The 27,198-nt window shown below is 46.5% G+C and overlaps 2 protein-coding genes across 2 annotated transcripts in view; one reads left to right on the top strand and one right to left on the bottom strand.

The window, feature by feature from the left end:
- The window catches only part of LOC135917963 (uncharacterized), a 35,315-nt gene extending 24,692 nt beyond the window's left edge, over positions 1-10,623 (bottom strand). Inside the window, exon 1 of the mRNA XM_065451609.1 lies at positions 10,172-10,623. The gene's annotated coding sequence lies outside the window, so the exon portion shown is untranslated. The remainder of the gene's footprint in view (positions 1-10,171) is intronic.
- The window catches only part of LOC135917964 (molybdate-anion transporter-like), a 71,638-nt gene that overhangs the window by 31,321 nt on the left and 13,119 nt on the right, over positions 1-27,198 (top strand). The gene's annotated exons all lie outside the window — the stretch shown is intronic.

Here is a 27,198-nt window from a genome sequence, read left to right as displayed (position 1 = left end):
TGAGGGCATTGGGCGTATAGTGCTAGCCACAACAAAGACGCGAAGCACGGCTTCTTTGTTTTGAACACGTGACCTCCAGTAGATGGCCGAAAAAGATTACGCCTTGTTTTGTTCCGCAACCAGGCCCATTCTCAACCATATACTGTACGTTCGCCACGATGCAGTTTCGCACGTCTGCTAGTTTGATGGGTATTTTTTTCGCCGTCTGTCTTTCTATACTTCTGCTCTGTCACTACCGGCGGTTTCAAACGTGCCGTCTGCTTCTTCCGTTTTTCGCACAAGACGGGCGTGAATCAACGATATGGCGGCCATTTCATGGCTCCGAAGAGCCCTCTGCCGGGTCGCCGGAAAACTGTAGAGGAACATCTCGATGTTTTCGTTATCACCGAGTCCGTCTCTTCCTCCGGCTTGGGATATGTTGTGATTGTCCAAGGTTTCTTTTTTTATTATCACTACAAGACGCTTTCCCCCACTAAACCGCCAGCGTAGAACTGTCCGTCACGAAAACCGTGCAGCGTCGTCGACACTGCAGGTAACGGCCTTAGGTTACACAGAGGCAGAATTCGTGTGCCCATCATTGCGTAAGTGTGGCTCACTGGTGGCCAGCGTCATGACAGTCACCGGCTCACATTACTGTTCGTGACGTCATCGGCTCTCCTGATTGTCCGGCGAGCCAGCTGCAAATTCGAAGCGTCAGCTGCTAACGACCCCTTCTTACCGCATGCCAGATTTGTGGATTTCACTCCTGTTTTAGCGGACGGTTTTGTTATTGGCAAGAGTCATGACTATCCCTGGCTCTCGTGAGCGTCATTGAAGTCATTGGATGTCCTGATTCTCCGTCGCGCGATGCTAGGATACTTGCGACAACTTCTTGAGTGCGCGGAGCTTTGTGGATTTGACGACTGCTTTAGCGGCCGGTTTTATGATTGACCAGTGTCATGAGTATCATTGTACCTTATGGCCGTTCGTGACTCTTCGTCTGTCATAATTGGACGACATACGAAGAGCAGACGATCACGAATAATTGCTACGTGTGCGTAGCTCAGTGCATCTGACTCCTGCGTATTGCAGACGGTTTAATGACTCAAGTCTATCATAACTATTATTGGCTGTCATGACTATTCACGACGGTGTGAGCCGATATCTTGATAAGCGACCGAATGAGCAGCGGATGATTGTGGACCTTTCTCAACCGCGCACCATTCCATACCTCGTTTCCGAGACGTTTGCTCCGACTTCGTTTGCTCGGAGCACTGCACAGTTTTAACGACACGGACTAGGTCGTCAGTTGCCCTCTTTTTGCGGCCTCAGAATAGGGGCTGCATGTAGGGGCACAACATTCGTCCCATGGTGCAAATAAAAGAGTCTGAGCAAGAAACATTACCGTTTCCACTGTTTACCATCTCTACCCTCCTCCTTTCTCCGCCTCGATTGTGGATGCTCGGGATCTAGTGAACCGCTCAAGGGAAAAGGCAATCTGATCTTTTTTTTATTTGTTATCTTTAAGTCCTCATTCTATGGTGCTCCTGTTTACGCATGTCAGGGGTCGGCGGGGGCTCATACCACTGCATGACTACAAGGAATGGAAGAGTATAAAAGCTTACGCGAAATAAAAGAAAGAGCAAAAAGAACTCAGCACACTTAAGCGATTTTTTCTCACGCTGAACTAATTTGCTGCAACGGCAGCACGCTCTCAACAAACAGAGCCGTCTTTATGATGATGAGGATGAGGATGATGATCATGATCATGATAATGATCATGATGATGATGATAACCGTATACACGTTCCTCTGGACCGAATAGATTATGGAGGGCGTATTAACTTATGATTAGTTACGCAGCTACTTAGCGAATGTTACGATACTGACAATTTGTCAGCAGCGACAGCCCGTCCTTGCGGCGCAGCATTGAAACCCGCCCTTTATTTAGGGAGTAACTACGTTATCGGCTCTTACCCATAACTTATTGCGGGGACGCTCGCGCCCCGAGTGGAATGAAGCGCACAGGACAGTTTACATGTAAGGCCGCGTCTACTCTGCCAGCAGCAATCTCTGTTGACGGAGCGATTGGCCGATGAGGTATGACGTGCCAGAGGAACCCCCGAGGACAGTACGGGAGATGCTGTAATGGAGTGCTCCAGCCTTTGAACTGTGACTACATGTACTTTATCGGTCAGCCAAAGCTTGGTAGACGAGGATCCTTGGATTCTACTCGCGTCGGAACGTCGTGGCAAGTAAAGTAACCAAACGCAGGAACCAGCATTTTGCCTAAGAAACGTTTCATTAATTAACGGACTCGGCAGCAAAGAAACAAAGTAACCTGCTAACATGTAGGCATAATTTCAGAAAACTGAAGACCTCAATTTCTTTTTTGGTTACTAACAACCACGTGAAGCGCAAAAATATATCAGCAAAGGAAAAGTTACTGGGGCGGAGCTTCAGCACATGTCGTCACAGCACATACGGTCGTGTGGTCAGCACGTATGGTCCGGTAGCGTTTGGCAGCGCTTTTGGATTTCCCGGATCAGACGCTAAATCAACGCAGTTCACACGTGCGACAGTTACGCGTTTGCGTTGACGCGGAACGGAAAAGCCACAAATAAAGTCAGCTTAAACACTCAGTGGTGTGTTCTGTCTGAATTGGCCGTAGTAAATAAGGTGTTTATGTTTTCTTTTCCCCCAGCTTGGACTTATGCGGCTGAATATGTGTCGGAAGCGCCCTCGCTTGTGCACGCTTTGTCTCCTTAGCTTTCCCTTCCTTTCCCTTCCTTTCCCCAGAAAGTTGACTGCCAGTATGGCTAACACTCCCGGGTTAGGCTTAGCACGTGCACTAAGTCTAACCTATTTGTGTGTGTGTGTACTAAAGGAACCTAAATGTACTCTTAGCTAGCACCACTCATGACCGTGGCGATGGATGTGAAACATATGTTCAACTGCAAGCGCCACATAGCACGTAAGCTACGTATACATGAGTAAACAAGCAACATATACATGACTAAACATTTTACACGTAAGGAGATACAAATTGCACAGCTTCCAGAGCCCTGCAGAGCTGGCAAAACAACTGGCAAAAGCCCCAATTTAGCATTCTGGAAGCGAAAAAGAGGGTACATGCTCGCCTCGTCTGCTCCATAATAGATAACGCACAGGTGAGGCGTTGGCCTAGGAGCGCCGCTCGTTTAGTAGCAGACGATGCCGAAAAAAAAAGAAAGCGAGCAAGAAAACTTCTGCGAAGCCTCTCTCATCTCTGGCTAATGGCGCGCGCGGTAACCGAGTTTGCTCGCTGTTGCAACTCGCGTTCGGTAGCGACTTCACATGTGTTACTGTAGCAGCTTCTGTGGGCAGGAAAGAAAAAAGAAAGTAAGGTTGGCTAAAGCCTGGATTCGGGTTGGCTGGCGAGTCAACCCCGAGATATTTTCGTCTGTTTATAATTTGCAGACGACACTTTCATTCGCTTTGTTCTATCTCCACTGCGCCCGCGTGAAGTGCTGCTAAGCGTTAGACGGTGTGCAGAGGCGGTAGCCGTAATGCGCCGCGAGAAATAGCCTTGCATCGCTGCAACCTTTGTAGTCGCTGCATTCGAGCAGGTAAAACACAAATCTCCGCTCCTGCCGCCGGGAACACGCAGTAATTGATGGTGGGCACGTTTAGCTTAAAAGCATACGCGCTGCTCCCTTCAAAGGTAGCGCTGCGCATGCTTCATCAATATAGCGCCAAACGAACACTTAACAGGGACGACACAGCACATTTCCCATGTCTCGAGTTGTTTGCGCCACGTCTTCTGTTATGCGAAAGGTACTGTTGTGTTGGTAATGCGTGCTGTTACATGCGATCAGCCAGTAAGCATCATAAATAACCCTAGTGACGCGCCTAGCATTGCAGCTGCACGCTAATGTCAATATAGAGCAATGAATGTCGTAAAAAAAACAAGAATAGGAGAATAAATAATCTTACGACTGCTTGGCGCCTTGATTGGATCAGTTTTTATAATGGAGTTTCCTACTAAAATTGCTTAGTCGAACTCCGGCGCTGCTATCGTTCATCTAAAATGGGAACGATGGTTATCACATGGGTTCCTCTAAACTGTCTTCTGGCTCCAAACGGATTTGTGACTTTGCGAATTGATCGTTTTCAACAAACCATTGCGTTACAAGCGCGACTATTCGTACTAAATCGTCCTAAATAAATCCACAAGAACGTCTTAGCCCACAAACACGGAAATCAGACATATTCGAACACTATAGCTATCATTCCCATGGCAGCCGAGCTATCGCAGCGCCAAAATTCCCTCTTGTCATTACTGCAGGAAACTCTACGCTTCCTTCTCCGCTCTTCTACCCTCCTCCTTCATGATCTCGTCAACCTCTCCAATTTATCTTGCGAGAGAACGGCCCGCGTGTAACAAACCAAAGTGGGCGATGTAGACAAAGAAAGCTACCGCTTTAAAATAAACAAGAGTACTTCTCCTGGCTGCGCCTGCTTGGGGCAACCTCAGCGATTGCAGGGACCGGGCGAGCCGGTGTATCATGACGTCACGACGCATCTGCCTTCTAGGTAAAGAAACTGAAACTTGTTCTTAAGAAACAAGGATTACAGTAAATTATTCAAGATGAGGGTCTGAGCACTTTTAAACATATTTCGTTCATTTTTCTTGTTATTTTCTCTAGAGTTCGGAGGAGTTGGGAAACTCGTCTAGCACAAAAAAATAAAGAAAAGAAGACAAGCCGAGAGTGTCGTCTCTGTACTCCATTTAAGTGAGAAGCAGAAGGACAGCGAGAGTCATGGAAGCGCTGTGAGTGCAGCGAGAGAGAAGGAACACTTTGGTTCCATGACGCCGCGATAGCGATTTCGTCGGTGGAGCGAAAACACGCCTCCGCTGTGGCGGAAACACAGGCCGGCAGCCAATCTAGATTGGCTCGATCGCAGCACCACGCGCGGCCCTCGCTGCATCGCTCGAGGGGCGATCCTCGACGGCCGTTTCTCGTTTTTTGTTTTGCTTGCGCCGCACGCTATCTGCGCTACAGCGGCTCGCTAGGCTAAGCTGGCTTTCGCATAGGCGCTGCAAACAGGGCACTATAGGCTCTCATGCGACCCAGAACGGCAGGCTTAGCTGCTCGCATTTCGTCGTCTGCCTATTTCTGCGCCGGCCGCGTCGTCCGGTCATTCTCGTCTGCTCGTACACTGGGCGTGCAGACGTATGCTTGCTTTGATGTTGTTATCTATATTCTTTTTGTTTTATTTGGATTTTGTTGTTGTGAACTTTAGGGTAATCTTCTGGACGAGCTTGATCGCTCGCGTTTTATCGGCTGCTTTTTTCGCTGGCAGCGTCCGGTTATTCTCGTCTGTTTGCAGCGGACGTCTGCTTCTTTTCTCTTTTGTCTGCGCATGTTATTTTTCGGATGTTCGTCTGGACAAACTAGAGGTTCGTTGCCAGAAGGCAAGGCTTGAACGGATCACTTTGGACACCACAAACACACGCTTTCTTTTCTTTAACCCTTTAATAACCCTTTCACGACGTGACTTCAACGGATCAACGATCACACACTGAGAGGTTTAGCTCCGAGAGATTTGCAGTAACTAACGAGCAGCCGTGGTTAGCAGACGTTCAACGTTACTGCTTAGGGAGTGATAGTTTCTGGCGGGTTAGGCCAAAGCTCTGTCTGGGCGTGTTATGTGCGTCTTGGGTGTTCACTGGATTTCGAAGTTTCAGCAGGTTCATAGTACTGAAAGAGGCTTACGAGCTGGCGTTGCATTTTTTTCTGCAACGAGAACGTCGTGAACGTTCACGGGATCCACAAGGCTGGAAGAGCCTTTTGAATTCCTCGGGTTATGAATTAATACCGCGAGAACGTGTTTTCATGCAGTTGAGAAACCGTTGACGTTGCGATACCCTTTTAGGGTCCTTGCTTTGACCTTCGAAACAGGCCTATACTTCGGGGTGTGTCAGTCTAACATTTCAGACTTCTTGCGAAATACTCAGATATAATGCCATCATATTTTTTTCTATCTTACCAGGCGGTATGTTTTGAATGCCCCAGTCTAAAAATAAAAAATAAAAAAACGACACAACAGCAGTTTCGTCTATCTTGAGTTCCACGTTGATTATTTCCTTCTTTTCTTACTTAAACTTAGAATTTCCTCGTCCTAATACGCCTCTGTGTAATATGAAGCATTTGATTTTGGAAGCTAAGCAGACGCTTTTTTTTTCACTAAATCTGACTAAACGCAAACTGAATTCGTCGCTAAACGCAAAACAAGTTTGCAGGTGCTTCTGGCACCTGGAACAGTTCGCAATTCGGACCCGTGTCACTGCAATGTAATTAAATTGTGTGATTTAATGTAGCGAAAGTGCACAGTGGTTTAAAGGTTACGAGGGGCGCCATATTGGAAAGGCTCCATACAGGAAAGGCTCCAGTTAATTTTTGATCCCTTGGGGTTTTTTACTACGCACCCAATGCACGATACAGGAGCGTCTTTTCTTTTGTTTGTTTTGTTTTTCTTTCTTTAATTCCGCCTCATCAGAATGCAGTTTCTGCAGCCGGGATGGAAGCCACGACCTCGCACTCCGCAATGAAACATCCCTGCTCAAAAAAGAATCCCGTATTCCCCGCAACTCCTATATCCAATAGCAACATATGACATATTGGAAAAACGGGTTTCTGTATAAGATCCTATATGTTTCCTATCGGAATATTGGATATAGGACTTATGGGGCACACGAATGTTTCAGTAGGGATGCCATGGCTACTGAGCTATACCGCGGCGTGTAGTGTTATTGCAAACCTATGAGGTCCGAACTATACAAGAGAAATCTTTGCGTGCGATACAGCACTGATGTATGTACATTCGATTGAATCCCAGTGCATTAGTATTCGGAATGCTATACTTGGTGCGAACGTTTGATACTAAAGAAATCGACTCCACTACACATACACACATGCACCCACACACGCACACACACACACGAAAACACACACGCGCGCGCGTTGTCTTTGTCCAATGTATTCTATGAGAGGTAAAAGAAAAGCACCTTTATTGCAATCACTGACCAGGGCTGAGCAAATGGCGCGGAAAGCCAGCAGAAACAGGATTCACGTTTTGGAGCAATCGCGTATTTTTCGTGCAGAAAGCTTGCTTCACAAGGTTTACAGTTTGTGCGCAGTAAACTGTAACTGTTCCTAAATATATATCCGTATATAACCTTGTGAACCTGGGAGTCAGGGTCAGTCAGTCAAACACCCGCGTACTTAGATTTAGGTGCACGTTACAGAACCCCAGGTGGTCGAAATCTCCGGAGTCCTCCGCTACGGCGTGCCTCATAATCAGAAAGTGGTTTTGGCACGTAAAGCCCCACAATTTTTTTTTGAACTTCTACTATATTCCCGCGCACTCTCGAAAGCGAGCTGCCTTGAGCCGACACTGAATATAGGGGGCGCTGGTGTTGGCTACCCCGGTTCGTTTATGGTCACATTTTCGGGGCTCCGGCGAAGAAAAAGGAGCCCCGCGCCAATCTCCGCGGTGGGCGTCAAGTCGTGCTCAATCACGCCGTTTGTTTGACTTCGGATTTGCGAAAATGTGGATGATAGGACACGTTACAGCCGGCTCTCCGAAAATCACCCTCCCCAAGTTGTCTTCCGTCACGGGCACCCGCTATTGATTTAAAGGGACGGGATACAACGAAGGCAACACAGACAACGGCGGTCACGAAACCTCGATCATCTGATGAGATAACGTGTATAAATGGCGGCCGTGTTATCTGTCCCTCGCGCAGGTTTATGCGCCGATATGGATACTGCGTATACCGGCTCTCCGGCTAAATATCGACGTTAATAACAGAAGGCTTTACGCAAAATGACGATCAGTGCTGTTTGATGACCATTATCTATGCTGGTTGAGAGCATCTTTATCGCGTAAAGAATATTCATTTAGAAACCTAATCAGGCGGACTTAATTGCGCTCGCTAATCGATAAGGCGTGAGCGGATAACGCCATGGAGAATATCACGAAATAACTGATAATAGCGCTAAATAACCCTAAATTACAGCTTGCATGCGTAAGTAACAAGCCAAGTAGTTTTTCTATTCTTCTTTTCTCTTTGGAATCTGTGGTCCGTAGCTAGTGCTTCCAGCAGTACGTTGCACATAATTACCCCTTTGTTTGTCCGTTGTTTAGTGGACCCGTCGCGAATTGGTTGGTGAAACAGCAAAAAAAATGTAATTTTTTGCTCCTTTTGTTCTCTAAGTTTACACAGTACACTTTACCACTGACCACAAACATGCGTTTCGTTTGCGGCATCGCGAAACAAAGAGAAAAAGTAAGGGCCTAAAAAATTTACATTGCCGTGTCATTGCCGCTGATATCGTTACTACATATCGATGATCACTAGTGATGGCCCAATTTAGCGAATCACATAGCTTACGTGTGACTAAGAAGCGCACACGAAGATGACGGGGCAGCCTAGCGTACTTAAAGAAAAAAAATTAAATTATGGGGTTTTACGTGCCAAAACCACTTTCTGGTTATGAGGCAAGCCGTAGTGGTGGACTCCAGAAATTTCGACCACCTGGGTTTCTTTAACGTGCACCTAAATCTAAGTACACGGGTGTTTTCGCATTTCGCCCCCATCGAAATGCGGCCGCCGTGGCCGGGATTCGATCCCGCGACCTCGTGCTGAGCAGCCTAACACCATAGCCACTGAGCAACCACGGCGGGTGTACTTAAAGAAAAAGCCCCAATCGGAGTGTAAGTAAGATTTACGCAACGAAGAAAGAGTGAACGAGACTGGATAAGTGTACTTCACAACGTCAATATCCGCCAGCACGCACACTGGCTAAATCTCGCTTATTGTCAAGCGTGGCCTGTTACTGAACGTGGCACAACCTGCTCAACGGAAAGAGCCGAAGCGTAAACCTCAATATCAGTGCTGCGGCATCGCGCATTTGCTATTGCGAGTCTGTGTAAACACGCTTACGTAAACAGGAATGAAACGCTCAACGGGTGTGCTTCCCAACGTGCTTACACAACAAACACAGTCACTAAGTGTCCTTCATTCCTAATTGCAGCGGTTCTGGGAATGCCGCACTCCGAACAGCGGAGAGAGGTAAAAAGAGCCAAAATTCACATTATGCGGCATCGTGGCGTACTTGCAAATGCGATTTGCATTGAAGGCATGTTACGCAACGGAAACTGTACAGAGACAGCTGGGCCGCAAACAAACAGCACGGGCGCGTTTTCAAGGCGAGTGCTTAGACAAATGTCAACGTGTCACGTGATCGGGGAGGAACGTGAAGAGAAGGGAGGATCGGCTGGTCGCACTGCTTTGTGAATGCGGATGATTCGAAAAGAGGTTATTGATTTCGGTATGCAGACATTCAGGAAATTGCAATTCGGAGTTTTAAGCGCCAGAATTCCGATCCGATCGTGAGACACGCCGTAGTGGAGGACTCCGGGGTAATTCTGACCACCCGGGCATCATTAACGTGCACGTAATGCATGGTACTCGGGCGTTTTGTTGCCGTGAAAATGCGACCGCCGCGGTCGGGATTCGAGCCCGCGACCTCGTGCTTAGCAGCATAGCGCCGTGGCAACTCAGCTATCGCCAAGGGCGACTTTAGAAAAGAAAACACTCCGACAACAAGAATGCAGTCAGTGTGCTGACAACAACGCGCATTTCATGTCCTATAGTACAGTTATAGTATGCAAGTGCATAGATTATGCAAAACTTCGCATCAGGCAGGTTAAGCATAGCCTCGGTACGATAAAAGTTATCGCTGATCGGGAGTTTCATTCCTCATTCGTAAATACAGCCGAAGGGAGATCAGTATAACCCTATGCCCGTCGTGTCTTTTGATAGATCGCCATTTTTTACGTTCCGGACTATACCGTGTTGCGCCTGTTGACACGTGATCAGTTTCGGAGAGCGATCTGTCAGTGTCGCTCTGTTGTTCTGCTCGACACTAACAGCAAAAGTGTTCGCCATGCCTTCCTCAAACAAGGCGCCGGTAAAAGAAAATGGTGTTACGCGCGCTTCTTTCTACCGGTACCTCGCTAGAGCCTCGTTTGTAGCGGGTGCCCCAAATGGCTGCCTACGCCCCCCCCCCCCTCCCCTTCCCTTTCGTATAGCAGGCTACGAGGCAACACTGTCGAATCGTTGCAGCCGTGACCGACTCACCTCTGACGTCGCCCTGGTTTTGCACTGAACGTCGTTGCAAATTTGCAGAAGGTTGCTAGGCTGCGACGCGGCGGCGAGAGACAGTCTTCGATTTGCGGCGCTCTTTCGTCCGTACGCTGAAGGTTTCGCTGCGGTTAACTTCGCCCTCGTTTGCGTTGGGCCCTCTTGGTCCGGAACACCGTTTGCACAAATCTCTCGCGAGTTGAAACACCGACGAATCACCACGTCTCAAACCCCCTTCTTTACCGGATGCCGAACAAAAACAGGGAAAGAAAGCAAACGAAACTTCCAGACGAAACGAAACGAAGCCGTCTGCTGGCGCAGTGAACGATCGTCTGCGCTGCCAACCCCCCTGCCTGGCCCATCTCTCTGCCGAGAAGCCGTGGTGCGGAGAGCTTAGAGAGCAGAAGGAAAGAGAAGCGCTAGCAAGCAGACGAACCATGCATGCTATGGGTAAAAAAAAAAAGCACCGCGGAGAAGAAGGATGATTGCTTCCTCCACCCGTTCACCTGGTTGTCATGACAACGCTGCTAGGACAACCAATCGCGGCGTGAATCAAAACCGTGACGTCACTTCATTCCGCGGTTGGTGCCATCTGGCGACAAGACGCGTCAGCCTGGGCGCTTCGTGTCGTCTGCTTCCCGCCACTCGCCCGGTTCTTTTATTCTTTTTTTCTCCCTGGCTTCGATTTTTGGTTGCCGTCTGTCGGAGATTGCAGTTTCTTCTCGCGTTATTTTTCAGAGAGTGCAGCGCCGTTTGCATTACGGCGTGCGTCCTGTTCTGACACCCACGTTTCGTATATGGTGGCAAAAAAAATAATAATAATAACAAATAAGAGTGCTCTCGGGACTGCCTGGTACCTCCATTCTGAATAAAGGCTACGGCTACGTGTGTGGCTTTCTGCGGAAGCCCACATAAAAACGGAGCGCCGAGGCAGAAATGCGGCCCCTGGGTTTTAAAATACGAGGGCTCGCGTCGTCACAGTCGCTTACCATCTGTTGCTTCTTTGTACGGCCTTGCTCAATGCACTTTTCAACGACGCGGCGCGTACTTCGGGACTCTGGTTCTCTCGTTCTCATTGCGCTGAGTATTCTGGAACGCATTAAAAGGGAGCAAGAACGAAACAGCACGGAAAAGTTTTCTCTGCTCAGTCTTTCGTTTCTAAAGAAACACCATTCACAGAAGACCGGTTGCGTTTCGTCTGGCGTGTTTTCGTCGCACTGAGAAAGGGTTTGAAAGCGTCGTCTGCTCGCATATCTTCTTCTCCCTCACTCACGTGGAAAACAGCGTTGCAGAAACCGCGACGTATGCTAAAGAATACATCAGAGGACTGCATCAGAGGAATACACGAGAGGACTAGGAGGGAAATGGCGAATTTTCGAAAGACATTTGAGCTGCATATATTTTACATATCGAAGCAAGATATTTCTGCTTGCCGGTAATTGTCACGCGAGCGGGCGACGACATGGCCGCGGAGGAACGCCGCAATTTTAGCTTCAAGCGCGCCTTTTTTGAATAGTCAGTGTAAACCCAGGCAGTGTACGACAATGTGCAGTTTTGTCTGGTCGACCAATTTCATGCTTCGTAGCACTTGCCGTATCGTCCCTCCATAAACGTCGTGGAAGTGACGTCGCTGTCGTCTGCTTCGTTCACTACCGTTCACTACAGACGCAGCACAACTATGCGCTACATTGTAAAAGCGAAGCTTCATTTGCTGACATCCCCAGAGTTTGGCGTATCTCCGTCGGTCGCTGGTTTAGTAGGGCGTGTGTGTGTGTGTCTCATCACTCGCAATATAGAAGCGTACGAAAACGGCTTCGTGTTAACACAGCCTGCTGTTCAATGAAAACATTACGCCCGTGCCCGACGGTGGGTTTGGAACCAGGGTCCTTTAGTGCAGCAGGTCGATTGTTTACCCTTTAGGCCACAGATGCTTCCTGTTTCTTCTTCTTCTTTACTGCCGGTTTTTCTTGGACAGGAAACAGACAATATATACACATGCTAAAACTCTCATAGCATTGGTAATGCTAAGTGGGAACGCCAGCGTGACATTCTGGCGTATGGCATTTGACATTTTGACATACGTGACCCTTTCTACGGAACACTCTCCGGCAGGTCGGGCATCAGCATCTGCACTTCGAACAAGCATTCTTGTTTTACATATGCTGTGCGTGTACATCAACATAACCATGTCACAGAGCAAGCCTCACCTTTTATATATCGGCAGGGGATAAACATTCCATAAGCAGTAACCGGAAATTCTTTCTTTAACGTTCGCTTGAGAAAGTCTAATAAGAAGGCCGCATGAACCCCAGGAATATGGGGTCAATGGTTTCTGGTTTGATATAAATTATGCAGGTTAAAATCTAGGGAGCAAATATGCCATTTTTTTTTCCTCGAGCGAAGGCTTGATAGAAAGCGTGCCCTTACGAAGTTGAAAGAAGAAAGACTTCGCCGATGAGCTCGCTGGAATCCTCTCTACCCTCTTTAGGACATCTCATTCGGACCCGATAACAAACAACACAGACGGGTGCCGAGCACTACAGAAAGCATTCTTACCAGTCCTGTCCTATTCCCTCGTGCGAGGCAGCGCTTCGACACGCTTGGCACGTATGTACGTCTTGTCGCGTAATAAAAATTTACTCGCAAAAGCGAGAGCGCGTCGGTATTTTTTTCTCCCGTCATTGCCTCGTGGCAGGTATCGCTTCGAGACACTACCTAACGTTACGACGTCTAGAAATCTGCTCGTAGTCGGCTGCAGAAAGCACAGAACCAGCGTTGAGTGTTGTTATCTAACGCTACTGTACGCGCAACAAATGCGAGACACGTTTGCGACGAAGTTCACGGGCAGTCCAAGCGCAGTCGCGAATCTCGCTGGCATGCTGGCACGGGACTGCGAGATGCAGCCGTACAGTAGCCGCACGAAACGACGGCGCTTCAACTGAACAAGAAAAAGAAAAGAATGGACACGAATAGAAATGCAGCACAGTCGTCGTCAATATGAAAGGAAAAACCTAAACATTTTTTTAAACACCCATGGGTCCCAAACATGCCCTCATAAGAGTGTTCATCGGGACTAAAGGTCCAACGTAAAAATAGATTGTTACGTATTTGAACCTATGCATCACGAGTTATATACTTTTAAAAAATCGCTGCTGCCTTTTATATTGAAGATGACTGCACGTATGGTAAAAAACAGTGCGAGCTGAATTCGCTTACTTTGGCAGTCATCTTCGATTGTTTTCCAAATATCTATTGTCTTTTTGCTTTTCTCGTGGGTCTACGCCACTTACACCACATCCACCAGCCAGTAAAGTCACATAACTTTCACAACTTTCTTACTCCCTTTAAAACGAAACTTTCTTTGCCTCTTCATCCGAATCTGCTGGCGCTGTCTCTCGCCCAGTAGATAACAATCTCGGCTGCTGAGTATGCACCGAAATACACAAATTGTGCCACTGGGCATGTGTAACCATTCTTTGTCAGTAACCAATTCTTGGTCAGTAGCCCATTCTTGGTCAATTCCTCTGAAAGTACATGCACCGCTGGTTATGTATATCCGAACAGGCAAGCAGAACGGAAGGCAAAAGATGCAGAGATCGGCAACAGAAAACTAAAGAAGTCGGCTACAGAGAAGTGAGAAAATAGTCGGCAGCATAAACAACCGAGAGTGTAGAAACAAGTGAAGGAAAAGAACATAGGTCATTTGCGTGATCGCGTCCCGTTTGAAAACAAGAATACATTGAACCATGTTTGCGTCGTTAGGGTTTCGTTTGGTTAACGTTTGCTTTATCATTTGAGCAAACATAAAAAAAAAGCTTTGTCTAACACCAATTCCAACATACACACGTGGCATACGCGGACTTTCATTTTGTATAATTTGAAACGCCGCGGTTTGCGACTCCGGTAGCTAGCGCTGCAAATATGCAAAAAAAAAAGTAAACTAACAAGCCCGTCTAAGAAATCTCGTACAAAGAGTCGTTGTTAAAGCAAGCGCAGTACTCATTTTTCATACGACTGCTTTATAGGATCCGCTGCAGCCACGCGTGCAATGTATTTTTATTTCATTTTCTTTATTTTTAAGCAATAAAGACGTCTGGTTATTGCGGCTTCAATTTATTCGGTATGAAGTCCATATAGAAGTTGATTTCAGACGCTAGATAAGCGGCCTCGGAACCGCATCGTTAGGTAATTTTGCGCTCGACTAGCATGCTGAGATGGAACGGCTCGCCAGCAGAACGACGCCGTCCGTTAGCGCTTGGCATATTTTCCAGCGCTACAGTGAATGAGTTCCGAGAAGTTCATCACTTACGCTGTTGCGAAATTTCACCGCTAATGCATCGCCGCGGATCTTTCGTTCGTTTGGCGATACTGTCCGTTTTTCACGCTCCATTGCGGCCACGGTCCGATTCCGAATAGTTTCTTCTGCTTGAGCGTTTGATCAAAAACGGGAGTGACGAAATTTTACGAGGAACAGCTTAGAATTTTCTTTTTTCATTTTCCCGCAAGGCCGGTTACTTTTGAAGTGACGAAACATGACAAAGCAGGCCTCGTTAATGTCGACTATCGTAAAACTGCAAGCACTAGTCAGAAAGAAGGAAAGAAACAGTGGCGATTTAGCGAGAAATGCGAGAGACGTAGCGGACGTTGGGCTTTGGACGCCACCTATTCCACTCCGTAGCCCAGCGTCTTTTCCTTTTCGTTTTTCTGCGCAGTCATTCTCGAATGTTGCGCATCATAATATATGTCCCAACAGCAACGCTGCGAAAGAACGAAGTGCATTCATTTTATCGAACTGTCGCCTCGCGAAAGCATTCCGCTGTAGCATTGACTCACGCAGGCGCAGACACCATTTCCCTTGTAGTCGTCTGCTACAACTGTTTGCAGTTGTTGTTTTTGTCTGCGAGCCTTAGCGTTCGTCTATTCGAGAAAAAACAAAGGCGCATGCCTAGCGCCTACTCAAGCGAGAAGATAGAAAGAAAGGAAACAAGGAAGGGAAAAGAATGAGGAACCGAAAATACAAAACCTAATTCGGCCATGTCTCGGCGGTATTGCTTGCTTCGAGCCAGCCACCCAAAAGTTCGGCCTCTTCATCACGCCGTCTGTCTTCCGTTCAGGAGACCGATGCGCCATTTGTCACTACGTCTGCTGCTATTCTCTGCAGCTTTTTTTTTGGAATGTGGTCGCAACAGACGTCGCAGTTAACGAGCAAAGCCCTGATTTGCAGCTGGTCCGAGAATCTCGAAGGTAAACAGCACGAGCGGCACAATGTCAGAACTAAACCGCTCCTAATGGTTGTAAACAAATAAATGGATTCTTGGACGAGGTGCTTGACCTGCGCACCGAGGGCTCGACGACGGCTCCGGAGAGTATTTCTGTCGTCATTCGCATCTGCGCGACGACGACAACAATGGCAACAAAAACAAGTCGTTTGTCATTAAACATTCTTTTTTAAAATTTACCTGCGCTTGACAACTGTTACTTGTTAAAGTATTTTCTGCTTTCTTTCTTCAATAATATTACATAAGGTATGGAAATTTGTATATAGTAACACGATATACCCACGCTTTCTCTAACGACATTTGGGCACTGAGTATGCTGCTATAAATAAATAAATAAATAAATAAATAAATAAATAAATAAATAAATAAATAAATAAATAAATAAATAAATAAAAAGCAGTCCTGCATTCAACGAAAGAGTTCGTCTTCATGAGAGAGAGAGAAAGAGCAAAAAAAAAAGATTTATTGATAATAAGGTGGGGCGACTTCCTCGTACCCGCTGCCGAACCTTCTACATTCCAACCGTTTAAGGCGCCAACTTATTCTATCCACTGAAAAATTAGTTTCGTTACATTTCTCGTACCTTCAGAATTGTGAAAACCATACCGCTGGAAGCTCACAGAATGTATCATCCGTGCGAGAACTATTTGCAGGAGCGTCAGGTGTGAGAACGTCATTCATTTCATGCCTGGCATACTTGGAAAGCACCTGTCCAAACACTCGAAACATGTGTCTTCTGTAAGACCACGTAGAAACAATGAAACCAATGAACCCGCCGCATGAAGACAAACTTGCACGGTGAGGGCAAACATCCAACCGTCTATCTTTGAACTCATTTTACTGAAACACGCCCACAATGGTCCGCGAAGCGCCAAAATGTGTTAATTACGACAGCGTGCCAGGCAGAGCCAGTAAGTGCCGCCATCTTTTAGCAGCATGGTCGACGTCCAGTAGCAACAAGGCCGCTAGAAAGTATCCAGACAAGCATTTCACGCGCTCCGCATCGATGGGAGAGAACGGCGGCATCTACATGCTAGTGTGTACAAGCAATATCGCTACACCCATATTGCATGTAGCAATATGCGTGCAGCATATGTAATGCTACACGCAATATGCCTGTCGCAACACCATCGCTAGAATTTTCTACAAAAGCTTATACTACAGGGAATTCTGGTGATGCAATCATTCACATACCGCTGGCAATGACGTGTATATATAGTACGTAGATTTGCTTGTCTTCGTTCTTGCGGCTTCAAACGTTCTCGTGTCTCAGTTATTGCCTTTTTTTCTAATCTCTTTCCGAGCAGTCGTATTGTTCTGAATGCGCGAAGGCGATAACTGTCTGCGGACTTGCATAATCGTAGCTAATGGTCGCACTTGTGAAGCGACATTTCCTTTAATACGATCGACTTGCACACACACACAAAAAGGGCCATTTCTGAGTTTTACGCACCAGAACCACAATTTGATCGAGCGACTCCGGAAGGATTTTGACCGCCTGGGCTTATGTAACGTGCACCTGAATCTAAGTGCACATACGTACTTGCATCCCTCCCCACACACACGCAGAAACACAATGCCATAGCCACTACACAACAGCGGCCGGTCCAAGGTCGCGTATTACCCGTCACTAGAGCGAACTAGAATACTCCTGTTCGCTACACTATTACCCCCCTGCTGGCTCAAACCACCGAGGTTGCAGCACGCGTGGAGACAATGTTCCCATTAGTGACTTTTTTTTAGGACACTCCGCGATATCGACCGCTCAACTTTCTCTCCCTTTCTCTTTCGTCGCTCTCTCTCTCTCTCTCTCTCCCTTCCGCCGCTCTTCATTTCCCTTTCCAGTCGAACAGGATGAGGCCGCCGGGGACGCCTGTGGCACAAGCGCAGCTCGACACCGCAGCGCCTAATCAAGGACAGAGTTCCAACGCACCCGACGCGGCCGGGGCTTGGAAAACGCGTCGCCGTATATTGACTCTTATGCGCGTGTGCGCGTGCGTGTCCTCGCGCGAGCCTCGCCGATACAAAGCCCGGCGACGACCTCGCGAGTGTCCCAGCGCTTGTCGTCTCGCATAATATTGGACCGCCACACGGGAACCCGTCCCCGGTGCGGAAGAGGACGCGATGAGAGCGGCGTTTTACTTTACTGATGGGAGCAGAAAAAAGAAAGTGAAGGTAGCTTTCTTTAGAACCGGCTATTCCAATGTTTCGATAACTACTCCGAAAAATAAAAAAGAAAACGATATAAAGACGGGATGTGTCAAACTATTAAAATAAGCGCACTACACAGGCCGCCACGCAAGTCGCGAGAATGTAAGTACAGCGTCACATCATCGGCCCCAGCAACGGAAGCGCGACCTATCGTTTTGGTGCGCTCACCACGTCGCGTTTTTACGTAACCCCTTTGAAGGCGGAGCTTTCTTTGCCTAATCTCCCGACTTTCTGGCGCTGCTGCTCCTGCTGCTGTGACCTTGCTCGCGCGTGCCGCTGGGTTTCTTGCAACACCGCCAGATGTCGCTCGCCTCCGCGCATCCCTGGACATTAGGCAGTGTAATAGCAAGAGCTTGGTGGTGCAACCCACCACCCCGTTCCAAAGGGGACGCTCATAACGTCCAGCCATACATCCATCCCTGCCGCCATGGCAGCGTTTCACAGTTTGCGCGTATTGTACGTGCTGTGCTTGCTTTCCTATGCGCCAAAAATGTAGGTGCCGGGAGTGGAGTTCGCGTGCTGGGCTGTGATGGCGTAAACATTGCAATCCTCCATAGCTTGGAGAGAGCGCTTGGAGCTGGCGTCTCAACAGCGTGCCGGGCCACGTATGTAAAAGGAGCACGCAAGCACGCGCCAGCGAGACGGCACCAAGGCTTGCATTCAGCGTCGAGTACACCCAGACCCGAAAGAAAGCGTCGCGCAGAATAGGAGCTTCTTCACTACGCAGTGAAACGCTATGCAGACCGCTGATGCCACGATGCGATGTGCCATGCGAGGCATTGATAATGCTCAACCCTATCAGAGATTACGAACACTGACGCACGACAACGCCTCGAGAAAACACGTCTCCCTGTCCGTTCTGCGGAGTACGCAGACAAACAGCAGTGGTGCGCACAAGGCAACGTTTAGCATCCACTCACCACTCTCGTATCGGACTATATAAACACTGAAGAAATTACGCATTCGCCTCCAACACCACCGCTAGTTATCGTCAATCAAAGCAAACAGCATACAGAGCTTCGCTTACATCGATTCCCACAATGCGTGGGATTCGCAGAATTTTTTTTTTTGCATTGTAGAATTTATCTGACAGGCTTACAAGGATCTAATAGACTGTCTTCTCCAACTTTAAAACATATATTTTTTTTTTACTGGGCTTCGTGGCTCACGTGAAAGGCAAGACCATATTAGCGGGGACTATAAGGACACTCACGTAGACAGAACCATCAAATCGAGACATTTCCATAGAAACATCCACCTACAATATCTACATAGTAAGAAACACCGAACTAAGACATTCCTAGTGAAACACCGTTGTAGCGCTAATCCTTAGGTTTACCTATGAATGTCTCAGTTTGCGCTGTTGTATCTGTCCTGTACTCTCTCTCCATAGGTTCCTTACGAGGATACGCGTTAAGGACGTACTTCTTCAACATGTTGTGACGTCTCACACGGGCGTCGTCATTATCGTCGGTATAATCGTGTTTCTCATTAACGTCTCTTCACGCCACGATAGGTGTCGACAGACTCATTTCTGGATGCCCGACACGGGCTTTGTCCCTACGTCGACTTTCTGTCGTCACCCCTCCGTGGTTACCGTTGTCGCTGTGGTATCGTTGTCATCGTTCCGAGTCCATCATCGTCAATAGGCTGTGTTCTAGCACTCGCCGTGGGCGGTTTATTATACGGCTAAGCGGGCAGCGAGCATCTTATGCGTAAGCCTCGCTCCCATTCGCGAAGATGGTATCGAAGAAGACAAAAACGAACAAACAAAAACCATGCAGGCTACTTAGCTGGCTAAGCAAGGTGGCGGCTGAGGAAAATGTTTAGAAACTCATCGGGAAGGTCGCTTGAGCGCAAGAAAACGCCATATGTCCTTATTGTAAGCGATTTTGCGTTTTCTTTCTTTCTTTCTTTCTTTCTTTCTTTCTTTCTTTCTTTCTTTCTTTCTTTCTTTCTTTCTTTCTTTCTTTCTTTCTTTCTTTCTTTCTTTCTTGTTCTTGTTGTTGAAGGTTCCTTGTTTCCGAAACGTCTTTCTTAACTCGACATGACACTCACAAAGCTGTGCTGGTATTCTTATCAATCACGGGACTAGACTCTCGTCTGTAATGCCCATGCCCTGTGTGTGATGTGCAGTTTTCTTAAAGTGCTAACTTGGGCTTTATCTAAGTTATTTATCTACTTCGTAGTGTTTATATATGTTTATATAAAATCAATCAAGAAGTCAATCAATCAAGGAAATGTTTATTATAATGCGCACCAACAGCTAGGCAGCCTTCGTACTGGTGCACCTAAAAAGTATTACGTGAGATAAAATGAACAGAGAAGACAAATTTGACAGATAAGAAAATGTGAGATAAAGAAACAAATAGGGAAACGGAAAACGAGGCGAGCGTAACAGGGAGGTAATCGCAGGACCTGATTATCTACGTTTATCGAAAACACAGGAAATGAAATAATAAATCAATAATTTATTTACCGTGGCCAGGCACAAACATGAGGTCTGAGTGCAGGTGAACGGATACATTTTAAAAGTGCATCAGGGTAATATAAATCGAAATGAAACAATGAATAGAAAAGCAACCTTGAAAATAGGGGTCTGCGTACAGCAAGGCGCAAGGTGAATATATAAGAAAGATGAGGAGAAGGGCAGTTGAATATTATGTGAAACCACGACACAAGAACGCAAAGCTTGGAAAAGAACAACGACCGCGAGTTACCAAAAATTATCAAGGTCATGAAGATACGCGTTATAAAGATTCAATATTCTGCGGACACTCGAGTGTTGGTGATGACAGGCGGGAACATGGAAATGTCTATGCTTCCTGGGGACCTTGCACGGAATACGTAACATGATACAACTGAGGAGTTCGGGGCAGGTGAGGATACCGCGAAGGAGTTAGAAAAGAAACAGAAGGTTAGCGCCATTACGTCGGCAGCGGAGTAAGGACAATGAATAATAATCCAACAGCGCTAGAAGGAGGCCCAGTATCCGTAAAGCGGCAATTATATATGCTTAGAAAATGTTTCTGGACCTAATCTGCAATGTCGCTGTTGGATACAGAAATGCCATTCCAGACGACCGACGCATATTCGACTTGAGGAAGACGGATTGTTGTGCACAACTTGAGGAATGACGTAGGAGAATTTGCTGAATAGATACCGATGGGCTAATTGGAGCGCCATGATATCGATGGAGCGGCTCACTTAAAACTGGCACGTTCACGCGCTGAACTCTTGCAGTCCAGCGCCTGTGTATGTCATCTGCCATGAGCGCGTGAACGTTTCAGTTTAAAGTACGCTGCTTCAATCAATACGATGTAGGATAATTGAATTCTCTCGATAGTCTGCGAACAGTGTCAAAGGACAACAACAACAACAACGACGACGACGACGACGATGACGACGACGACAACAACAACAACGACGACAACAACAACAACGACGACGACGACGACGACGCGCACAATGCGGTAAAATACAGCGATATTATGTGATTTTCTTAGCTACATCTTGTCGACGACAGGTGGCGTCAAGTCGCGGAGACATTTTCTAAATGCGCTTCATTATACACTGGCTCGAAGACGTCTTCCTTGCGCTCAAACTAGACTTTTTTCAATGTTGGCCGGAATCGGAACACGCCAACAGTCGCCTTAGTGGTTGACGTCATCCCACCTACGTCTCAGTGTGCATGGTCATTCAGTCTTGGCACAGTGGACCATAATCACCATCACGCCGCCATTACGGCCATTGCTTGTAGCTTGTGTTTGTACGTCCGTGCCCTCGGACTACTTTCGCTAGCAACGAAGGGGATGGACAGCGGGGGTGGATCTTCTGCACCTGCGATAATGAACCAAGTATTCCGGCGGCATTTGGACACTTTTGCTTTTGGTGGCTTCCATGTGCAACCGTTTTACATTTTCCCTGAAATTCAAAAGAGAAAAGCCAATGACGAAGTCGAAGTTAACCCTTCGTCTTATTTTGCCCTCAGAAATAGGATGTTTATGTATTCACTTCCAACAGCCTAAAACAACGAAGATTTGCATTGTTTTTAAGGAGCGCTCTTATACTTGCTCGTACTGTGCCTCCGTCGCATGCCTTGCAATTCCATAGAAAGTTGTCGGCTAGTACAGCGCGTGTTGGGGATTTCTTCGTTATTTTGGCCTGAGTAGTGCATTTGGGACTTCGGTTACAGCCAGCCGTAGAGAGGCCTTCCTTCTATTTTCTACGTCTAAAATAAAATAATATTTAAAAAGAAAACAAAAAAACAGCCGCCGTCAGCGTTAAGAACTGTCGCTCTTGATGTTAAGGGCACGCTTTTGGAATTTTTCTAAGCTGCCTCAAACTCCACATAAAAGCGCTTTTCTCGACATGCACTACAATTGGAGGTCTTTGTGCGAGCGTGTGCGTGTGTGCGTGCGCGTGAGTGCGTGTGTGTGCGCGCGTGTTTAGTGCACCGAATATTCTTCAAATCTTTTCAGCGTTTGCACAATCACAGCAACAATTCTGCGTATCACGGGTGCTTGACTATGCAAATGAGAGTCTGTCCCAAGCTAAAGATCCTCGTTACTGCATGCGCATATATTAAGGACGTCCGACTCAGCTTCTGCTTCGGCGTCTACACTCAAGACCCGTCGCGACCTGTCACGTATTTCTGGAGCCGAAGGATGTTCGCGTTTACGCAATCATAATTTATAATCTGAATGTAGCAATTAACACTTGTTTAACCTGATTCATGCTGGGCACTATTACGTGTCGTTCAGTTTCTCGCCTCCGTTGCGAGGGCAGTGTGTCCGACTAAAAATTGTGTTCCTCTCATTATGTTGGTTTCACCGGATTAGCAATCTTCGCCAGCCCACCCCCGAAGCGGCCAGTGTGGATCCCGTCAGCAGCAAACGTCAGCGCACAGTCTGCCCCATAAGTTTTAGGGAGCTCGGGAGACGAGAAGAGCCGAATATTTTTCCACGGGTGTTCAGATTCCCAGGCTTCCCGGTTACAGCTATGAGGACAACGAAAATTAGTTGTCAAGAAAAATCAAGAAAGTCAAGCTGTCGAAGTTAGCGCATTGTGGTGTCGTCTCCCTTCTGTCCTTGTTCGCTGGCACTAAATATGCTTTCCAAGTCAGTTTACCCAACACGCCCAACAAATGACCACGCTGAAGACAACGTACTTGTGGGACACCCGACTTGTGCAAGGATCACTCCAAATCGATTTGCGAGAACGCAGAGCCCTCGCGAGATTGGAGCACGGCCCAGCCAAACGTGCCAACTGCTCCCCGGAACAATCGGAGCAGTCACGTGATCGAGGTTCTCTCGGATCTCGGGGTCGCACTCTTGAGCCGAATGGGGGAAGTGCCTCCGAGCGCTGTGACACAGAAGCGCGGCGCTGCGAATAAACCGCCTGAATGTAAAACTCACCACGAGAGCACGATAGAGCGCTCTAGTTCGACCAACAGGAACGTACCATTAGTGTGTGTGTTTTTTTTTTCGGTTTTACTGGACAACGTCGCAAACTGCTTGTACTGATCAACGATTTCTCGGGACCTCTGGTCGGTAAAATTGCGCGGCCGACTGTACACGGCCGCTACAAATCAGCCACCCCGGCGTTTCGCTGTCGAACGTCAGTCGTCATTCAAGTCGAGAATCACTCGACCTTTGCCGTTTGGAGACGGCCCTGGGGGCAAACTATATTCTCGGAATGAAGCCGGTGCAGGAAACAGAAAGAAAGAAAGAAAGAAAGAAAGAAAGAAAGAAAGAAAGAGAAAGAAAGAAAGAAAGAAAGAAAGAAAGAAAGAAAGAAAGAAAGAAAGAAAGAAAGAAAGAAAGAAAGAAAGAAAGAAAGAAAGAAAGAAAGAAAGAAAGAAAGAAAGAAAGAAAGAAAGAAAGAAAGAAGGTTAGTTCTCACCCGAACGTTGAGCTGGAGACGGATACAGAGCAAAAAAAAAAGCAATCCAGCGTTGGAGCAGCAGAGAAAGGCGAGTGACGATGAGACTGGCACGGCATTTCATTCGCGTTGGGTATATTTCTTCCGAGGTGCATTTCCTAATAATGAAATGAAATTCGCGCGCGCACGCGCGTGTGTTTTCTAGTATGTACGCGTGTCGAAGCTTCCTCTTTGCCTTTCTGTTACTCGGGAGAAGTGAATGCAGGATGTAGCTTAGAGAGAGAGCAACAGAAGAAGAGAAAGAGGAGAATACGACTTAAAATGACGTCAAGATGATACGTCTGGCTAAGAAGGACGGAAATTGCTTTTCTCGGGACATAAGGAATTTCTTTTTTCATCTTTCTTTTAGTTATTTTTTTCCGTAGGACAGGGTGTGCATGCCCCACATCTCGACAGTTTACCACGAGGCTGGAAGGAAGGAGATTAAGAAAAAAATAACTACTTCGTTTGATTTTAGTTTTCCAAGAATTTTGCACGCTTACTTTTTAGGGATGTTTTTTCCCCCTCATTTAGTGCCGCAGATCTCATTTCTGGAAAACCGCATGAATGAATAAGGGAACTAGGATGATAGCCCGAAACGCTGCATCGGATCTCCTTGAGAAAATGGATCATCGATTATACGTAGAAACAAAATAATGACGTGCTTCTAACTTGAACGTCCTAGATTTCTTTTTTTTCCTTTGCAAACACTCGACGTAGCGCTTTCCTTGAGGGGCGTTTCTTTTTTAAACCCGTTAATGTTAGCGCTGAAATCTTCCTTCATAGAATGCTTGTTTTTTTTTCATTTTTATTCCCTGATGCTTTAAAAAGCGTCGTTAACCGTCCAAGTTTTATAGAACTCACAAGACCAAATACATTATAGAGGGAGTAAGTTACCAGATTACAAATGATGTCTGAGTCCTGCTGTAGAATGAGTGTAGTGGGAATTGAAACATGAATGCCTTAACAGATGACGTTGGCTAGCGTATCGCTACAACGTTTGTTATCTTAGATGATTGCTGTTTCAGCGCGAAGGTATGGTTCGATTTGATTTACAAACTTCGTAGAAAGGATTGGAAAGGCATTTATCTGTTACGCTGCTTTACGAAAAAAAATAATTATGGGGTTTTACGTGCCAGAAACACGATCTCATTATGAGGCACGCTGTAGTGGGGGACTCCGGAATAATTTGGACCTCCTGGGTTTCTTTAACATGCACCCAAATCTAAGCACACGGGCGTTTTCGCATCCCCCCCCCCCCCCCCCACCATCGGAATGCAATGAAGTTTCTTCATTCACTCACTAATGTGTCACGAGGTATTGAAGAGCACCGTGGTTCGCCTGCATGCCATGACCTACATATTTATCACTCATGTGTTCATGTCGTGTCATATTTGGTCATTCATGTTATGAATGTCCTGATAATATCCAGTTGCAGAAATGATCACATCATAGATAGATAGATAGATAGATAGATAGATAGATAGATAGATAGATAGATAGATAGATAGATAGATAGATAGATAGATAGATAGATAGATAGATAGATAGATAGATAGATAGATAGATAGATAGATAGATAGATAGATAGATTAGACGGACGGACAGACGAATGAATGAATGAATGAATGAATGAATGAATGAATGAATGAATGAATGAATGAATGGGTCGATGGATGGATTCAATATGCCCAATGTAGACAAGGAATGCCAATCGCATTAAAGCAGTCCGCGACCAAGAAGGACGATCCCCATGTGGGTGGGGAAAAGCCTGTAAAGCGTGCACCGCCACATAAGCACTAATAAAAAGGAAAAGCCAACGTTCTGGTTCCCAAAAAGGAAGCGTCATTGCTGTTTATGAATCTCCAGGTCGATGACGTCTAGCCGGTGACAGGCTGCATTTGCCTTGTCCAGCGGGCACTTGGAGCGGGTTATTATGAAGATCATTTGTTTTATAGTGTTTTCTCGATATCAGAGTTACCTGATTTCCTGTTTTTTTTATTTCTTTTTCAACCTGATACTCTTATTAGAAGCGAGATTTAATGCGTGATTCACTTCTTTTCCCTATCCGATTATTTATTGAAATTGCGAACAATCTTTGTAATCTCCCCTCTTATAGGTGCTCACTAGCATATATAACAGGAGTTCTCCTATCTATATCGTCGTTTTTTTGTGCGTGTGTGATTTTCAGAAACCGAAATCGACTACATGCACTGATATTTGTATTGTTGCCTATGGAACTTGTTCAAATCAGCGATTCTGTCTATGAATGGGATGCGCTTGATAACAGTATGATTTATGAAACATTTAAAATACTATGACGCCAACTTTGTTCCCCGAGCTATAGCAAATGAACACGTAAAGTATCGTATATCTCAAAGAAAAACCTCCCCATAAAGATCGCAGCAAGTTTGGTGGACGCGGTAGTTATTGATAAACTCATAAAGAAGTATGCATAACGAAAAAAAAAGAAAACGTGCCAACGTCAAACATAATAAACGCAAAACACGTTTCTCACAAAGCTACCAGTGTCTATAATGGCATTTATCACCATCAACTTATTTCGGTCCCCGTCACCGCTGTCTTCCGGCGATTGGCGTCTTGAAGGGTGCGGATGTAGACCGGCGTTACCGGCGTGCCTGGCAGTGCCTGGCTAAGTCGGATACGTTACGCCGGAGATGCAAGGATCGCCGAAAATTTGCACCCTGTATAGTATGGCGCGTCCTTCGTGACCCGCAACACCGCGGTGATCAAATACTACCGCAGCGCATGCGCACAAGTTCGCGTCTTGTGAGGGCTTCTTTTTTCGTTTGGCAAAGGCGCGCAAACTTCATGCAAACTTCCTTCAAACTTAATTCAAACTTCATGCAAACTTCATTTAAACTTCATTCAAACTTGATTTAAGCTTAATTCAAAGTTCCTTAAAACTTCATTGAAACTTCATTGACATTTTCTTCAAACTTGATTGAAACTTCATTGAAACTATATTGAAACTTCATTGACATTTTCTTAAAACTTGATTGAAACTCCATTAAAACTTTATTGAAACTTCATTAAAACTTAATGCAAACTTCAACTAGCGCGCCCTGCACTCTGCAGACTAGCGGCTCCGGCGTGAGATAGGACACGCTCTATTCCCGATGGCCATGCCAACGCGCGCCCGCGCTACGCGGGACCATGTGTGCGCCCTGACACTGCACATTTCCTAATCTTATCGCAAGGCCTGTCCCTCTGCCATTCTCGACTGCGTCTTAGTTCCCTCGGCCCCCATTGTGAATTTTACCCGTTTTATATGAATGACCTACAAACTATTTACTAAGGTAATCGCAAATAGAATCAGGAACACCTTAGACTTCTGTCAAGCAAAGGACCAGGCAGGATTCCGTAAAGGCTACTCAACAATAGATCATATTCACACTATCAATCAGGTGATAGAGAAATGTGCGGAATATAACCAACCCTTATATATAGCTTTCATTGATTACGAGAAAGCGTTTGATTCATTCGAAACCTCAGCAGTCATGGAGGCATTACGGAATCAGGGTGTAGACGAGCCGTATGTAAAAATACTGAAAGATATCTATAGCGCCTCCACAGCCACCGTAGTCCTCC

Source organism: Dermacentor albipictus, chromosome 9 (genome assembly GCF_038994185.2).
Source record: "Dermacentor albipictus isolate Rhodes 1998 colony chromosome 9, USDA_Dalb.pri_finalv2, whole genome shotgun sequence".
Classification (NCBI taxonomy): Eukaryota; Metazoa; Arthropoda; class Arachnida; order Ixodida; family Ixodidae; genus Dermacentor; species Dermacentor albipictus.
This window is presented reverse-complemented; position numbering and strand designations above follow the sequence as displayed.